The sequence below is a fragment of the Octodon degus genome, unplaced genomic scaffold (assembly GCF_000260255.1).
Source record: "Octodon degus isolate 3935 unplaced genomic scaffold, OctDeg1.0 scaffold00243, whole genome shotgun sequence".
Classification (NCBI taxonomy): Eukaryota; Metazoa; Chordata; class Mammalia; order Rodentia; family Octodontidae; genus Octodon; species Octodon degus.
In genome coordinates, this window is record NW_004524819.1 from 3,067,529 (window position 1) to 3,073,874 (window position 6,346).

Sequence of the window (6,346 nt, forward strand, 5' to 3'; positions counted from 1 at the left end):
AGCTCTAGGTAACCTCAGGAGATGATTCTCCTTACCCTTTCAACTTACTGATGCTTACTTAACATTTGTTTAAGTACAGTATCAATCTTTCTACAATAACGTGTAAATAAATAGTTAAATAGTAAAAAGAGTCACAAACCAAACTTTTATATGTCAAAAGATACTATAAACAAAGACCTGGAAAAATACTGCAGCCCAGAAGACAATCACAGGTTTAAGAGGGCCAGGGAGATAGCTCAGTAGAATAAGCTCTTGCCTGGCAAGTTCAATCTCCAGTACTGCACAAAAAAAATTAACATGTTTAATATCCATAATAAAAAGCTCTGCAAATTGACAAGAAAAGTAAAAATAACTCAGTAAAAATGTTAATAATAACAGAAGTAAAGAATTAAATGGCAAAATTATGTGAAAAGATGCCCAAATTCATGAGTAATTGAAGAAATGAAAAAGCAATGGGCTACCACTTTATGTGGGGTAGAGTATCAAATATTAGCAAAGAAAAATGCTACATCTTCTTGCTAGTGATGTAGGGAAGATTGTCATAAATTGCTGACAGAAGTGAAGTACTGCAGCCTTATTTGAAGAGTAATCTGGTCATTTCTGTTCAAATTAACAATTTGCTTGCCTTTTGACCTAGAAAATCTATTCGCACAAAACTACTTCAAACAGATAAAAGTTCCTCAAAATGGAAGAGAGACAGGGAGAGAATCAGAATGTGAATTGAGTAGCTATCAAGAGAAGGCTATCCAAATAATTATAGTACATTCATAGCAAGGCATCAAATGAAACCATTTAAAAAATGGTATTAAAAGCCCAGAGAGATAGTTCAGTGGACTAAGCACCTGCTTAGGCAAGCGCAAGGACTGGGGTTCGATCCCCAGCACCACATGCTGCACCAGCCCCACCCCTAGGTGGACTGAGCCAACCACCAAGACTGGGTGTGGTGGTGCACACCTGTAATCCCAACACTGGGGAAGCTAAAAACAGGAGGATCACTATGAGTCCAAGCTGTGTAGTGAGACCCTGTACCAAATACATTAAACAAAAAAAAAAAGATGTTAAAAGATAAAATAAGTTTGGGGCCGGGCAGATGGCTCAGTAGAATAAGTGCTTGCCTGGCAAGGACAAGGACCTGAGTTCAATCCCCGGTTCCGAAAAAAAAAAAAAAGATAAAATAAGTGAGACGTATTGCTAAAGATGTTGTTGAGAAGAGGAAAAAATGTGTTAGGCACATCTACTAACTCCCCACAAAGAATATAATCATTGTGTACTGCAAACATGTACAATAAAAAAGACAGGAAGATGCACAAAATTATGTAATAGTGTTCCATTTATGTAAAGCAAACATTGATCAAATGACATCATATATGCATTGTCACATAGATTGCATTATATGGCTCCAATTTCATATCCTTACCCTGCAAGATAACTGTAATTTCATCTACCAAAAGATGAAATATATATCCCCTCCCATTAATTATGAATTTAGACAATGGGATGTTCATTGACATGACACAAGCAGAAAAAGTGCTTGTGTGATTGAACTTCTCCACAGGAACGGTAGTCTGGTCTTGGTCTGACCTCTAATTCCAGGAAAAGGATGAGAGACATGAGAATCAGAGCCACTGTAGCTAAGGTACCCCAGACAGATCCCACATAGAGCAGAGGCTCCAACCAACCCTGAGAAGCATGTGCAGGCCCAGACAACAGTGAGTAAATTCCAGTCTCATTATTTATGAACTATAATACTGAGTAATTGCCGGTCGCAGAGTGATACTTGTGGGCGTCGAGAGACTGAGACAAAATGCCAGAGTGAGATAATGAGCCGTTCTCCAATCCTTGGGCCCCAGATGGCCACAGTGTGGATGATCCCCATTCCTCTACCAACCCAAACTTACCAATGAAGACTTTAGGAAACTCCTCATGACCCCAAGGGCTGCACCTACTTCTGCACCACCTTCTAAGTCATGTCATCATGAAATGCCAAAAGAGTACAATGAGGATAAAGACCCAGCTGCACAAAGGAGGAAGAGGAAAAGTTATTATGCCAAACTCTGTCAAAAAATTGAGAGAGAGAGAGAGAGAGAGAGAGAGAGAGAACTTGCAGAGAAATACCAGGACTGCGCCAAGGAACAGAGAGATGGTGTGAACAAAGATTATGAGGAAACTGAGCTTATTAGCACCACAGTTAACTACAGGGCTGTAGGCCCCACTGCTGAAGCAGACAAATCAGCTGCAGAGAAGACAGTTGATCCAAGAGTCCAAATTCTTGGGTGGTGATGTGGAACACACTCATTTAGTGAAAGGCTTGGATTTTTCTCTACTTCAGAAGGTATGAGCCAAGATTACTGGCAAAGAGAAGGAGGAAGAGGAACTGGTGGAGAAACTCCAGGAGGAAATCAAGAAATATGAAGATCCTGAAAACAAAATTGAATTTAAAACAGTACGGGGCTGCAATGTTTACTCTATGCTTTTTAAGAGCAATGCATATGAGTGGAATGAGCTCTTCCTGCCAGGTAGAATGGCCTATGTGCTAGACCTGGATGATGAGTGTGTGGACACAGACATCCCCACTACTCTTAGCTGAAGCAAGGCTGATTGTAGGAGGCCCAGACCACACTGACCACAAATGACATTGTTATCAGCAAGCTCAGTCAGATTCTTTCATATCTAAGGCAGGTTACCTGAAACAAGAAGCTCAAAAAGAAGGATAAAGGGAAGCAGGAAGAGAAGAAACCTCCTGACACTGACATTAACATTTTTAAGACATTGGGGATTATGTTCCGTCCACCACCAAGATACCTCAGGACAAGGAGCAGGAGAGATACGGGGAATGGGAGCATGATCAAGAGACAGACAGAGACCAGGAACGAGAATGGGATCGGGAGTGGGAGCAGGACTGAGAGAGAGGGGAGGAAAAGAAGAGGCACAGTTACTTTGAGAAGCCAAAAGTGGATGATGAGCCCATCGATGTTGAGAAAGGACCTGGATCTGCCAAGGAATTGATCAAGTCCATCAATGAAAAGTTTTCTGGGTTTGCTGGCTGGGAGGGCACTGAATCACTGAAGAAGCCAGAAGACAAAAAGCAGCTGGGTGATCTCTTTAGCATGTCCAATAGGTATGCAGAGTGCTATCCAGCCACGATGGATGACATGGCTGTAGATAGTGATGAGGAAGTGGGTTATAGCAAAATGGACCAGTGTAACAAGAAGGGTCCCTTAGAACACTGGGACTTTGATACCCAGGAGGAATGCAGCGAGTGTATGGACAACAAGGAGGTTCTACCCAAGGCTTCATTCCAGTGTGGCATCGAGATGTCTCAAGGATGAAAAACCAGGCACTTTAAGGAAACCGATGACAAGGCAGAACTTGATTGCCAAAGGAAGAAGATCAGTGTAATTATTGAGAAGAGGAAGAAGATGGAAGCTGATGGGGTTGAAGAGAAAAGAGCAAAATACTGATCTATTTCTACTGGAGAATCTCCACATGGATAGACTTCCTACTGTTTTTTTCCCCTACAATTCCTACTAAGGTTGCAATGTAGGGCTTTTTTTGTGTTTGGGAATGTATATAAAATTCTATTGTGGTATCACTTGATTCCATTAAAGTTGGTTAACCTGCAAAAAAAAGTAATTGCCATATAGTCACTCAGTTTTAGAGTAGTTCATTTGATAAAACAACTGGTATTCTATATGTGCATGTGTATGTTGTTGTTGTTATTTGTGTGTGTACCTTTTGCCACTGTAGGACTAAATGTCCGGACAGAAATGAAAGAATACATAATAAGTTAGCTTGAATTATGAGGATGGCGTGAAACAAGTCAAGGTGGTAAGAGAAGAGAGGAGTCAAGAAAAAATAGATAAATAAATCTCAAAAATAAAATGATGCATGTAATTCCATTCATGCACATTTAAGATTATATGTCATGCAATGGGTTGAATAGCACTGTTCTCTAGAAGCATAGTAGAGTATCTTCCTGGAATCTCAGGATGTGCCCTATTTGGAATAAGAGTCTTTGAAGCTGTAATTAAAGGAAGGATTCTGAGATTAGTTCATCCTAGATTAGGGTGAATCTAAATCCAATCACTAGTGTCCTTATAAGAAGTACAAAATAGGACAAGGCACAGAGGGAAAGAGAAGGTAAAGCCATGCAAAGACAGAAGGAGCAGACTGAAACATGTACTAGGTAAGGAAAACCAAGGGTTGCAGGCAAACACCAGAATCCAGGAGAAAAACAAGGAATAGATTGTCTCTCAGAGCCCCCAGAAAAATGAACACTGCTGAAGTCTTGAATTTGAACTTCTGTATCCCATAACATTAAGTGAATGTTTCTTTTTCATTTTAAAGAGAAAAAAAAGAAAAAAAACAATAATACAGAACTTCAAAACAAGATAATAGGAGATTAACAATGGTTAATATATTACATATTGTTATCTTCAAATTAGTTGCTCAGATTCCAAGATACAAGCATGCAAAACTGATCAAACAGTGTAAGCACAAATGATTTTTCTCAATAAACTAAAAGAATTCAATAGTATAACATATATTTTTCACTTTCTTTTTTTCTCCTATGTGATTCCTTGTTTATTTATTATGCATTTGGTGCAGGGTTTCACTACACAGCTTGGACTTGTAATGATCCTCCTGTTTTCAGCCTCCCTAGTGCTGGGATTATAGGTGTGCACCATCACACCCAGTCTTGATTGCCAGCTCAGCATGCCTGGGGGCGGGGCCAGTGTGGCATATGGTACTGGGGATCAAACCCTGGTCCCTGCCCTTGACTAAGCAAGACCTTAGTCTGCTGAGCTATTTAACCAGCCCTTTCCTATGTTATTTTAAACCACCAAGTTCATAGTACTAGGTTATGGGAATCCTAAGGAAGTGACACATACTATATATGTAGTGTTTATCAGTCAAGGTGTTGTCCTGCTATATCAGGAAATTGACTGTAGTAGCTTAAATAACAAGTTAAACAGTAGCTTAATTAGCACAGTAACAAGAAGTATTTAGGTAGACAGAAACTCAGAGCTGGTATGGTTGTTCATCTACGTCATCTATATCAAAGTGTTTTGGAGATCTGCAAGTTACTCACAGTATATGTGGCCACCTTCCTTATGATGTTAAATGGAAGATGTAGCTGAGCTAACCAGCTGTTCTTCTGACAGCAAGAAGGGACCAAGGGAAAGGAGAAAAAAAAAAGACATGTAGCGTGTTCTTTGCCTTACCTCAAATTTTTTCTAGAAAACCTAAGATAATTTTTTTTTCATGTCATTGGTGAGACATGACCTCTCCTAGCTGCAAGGGAATATAAAGTATAGTCATATTCTGGACATAGTTTGAAATTTGAGGCAGTGTGACTGTTTCATGAGTCAGATGTGAAGTTAGTTAGGAGAGACCTAGAAAAGCCAAAAATGCACAAGAAGAAAATGTCATCAAGTAAGAAGAAATCTACAATTATACAAATCACATGAAAATACAGTACATAAAGAGGAACAGGAAACAGGCTCAACTATTTGAATGAAAGGAATATGTCACTGAAGAAATAGAAAGTGATGATAAAATGCTGCAAAAGAAGTAAGATTACTGGTAGAACTCAGAAAATATGAGTAATAACAATTATAGAATGAAAAGTGCATTGGCAGCATAAACCATGGACTGTGGGTGACAGTGATCGTCAAGGGATGCTCATCTGCTGTGACAAGTGAGCCGCTCTGGTGGTGGATGGCAATAGAGGGAAAAGCTGCATGTGTGCTGCAGTTGTGCCCAGAACCTAAGATTGCTCTAAGAAACCATTTTTTTTCTTAAGCATGTAGGAAAATACAGAAAATAGTAAAAATGAACAGCCCATCGTATACCCACAACTCAGTGGTATCAAACGTTAGAATAGTCATTATCATGATTTTTAAAAAATTTTAAGTGAAGTTTTTTTGTTTGCATTATATCCTCTTTTTATCAGTTTTTCCCTTTTCTCTTCCTTCTTTTCCCCCTTCCTCTTTCTGTCACCCTTGTTTTTCTTTCTTTTTAAGCAGTCTTCCCATTTCACAATATCTATTGTACATTTTGGTCCTCATTTACTCTTTCAGTTTCTCTCACCAGGAAGACATGCTGATATTTACACATGTGTGTCTGATTTGTTTCACTTAAGAGTATGGCCTCTATGGGGCCCCAGAGGAAAGTGAGCAGTGATGAAGAGTGTGCCCAAGGAGAGTCACATGGAGAGACAATATTCTCTCAGGCTTTCACAGGGAGCACATTGGCTAAGCAATGGCCGTGACTCATCCACATGGCTGACACTGACAAAGGTTCTACAATCTGAGGTACAGGATCTCAGGATAAATCCTGAGGG

General features: G+C 39.6%; 1 pseudogene; it reads left to right on the forward strand.

Annotated features, from left to right (window-relative positions):
* The first annotated feature begins 1,804 nt into the window (after window positions 1–1,804).
* On the forward strand, window positions 1,805–3,461 carry LOC101571982 (annotated as a pseudogene).
* The last annotated feature ends 2,885 nt before the right edge of the window (window positions 3,462–6,346 follow it).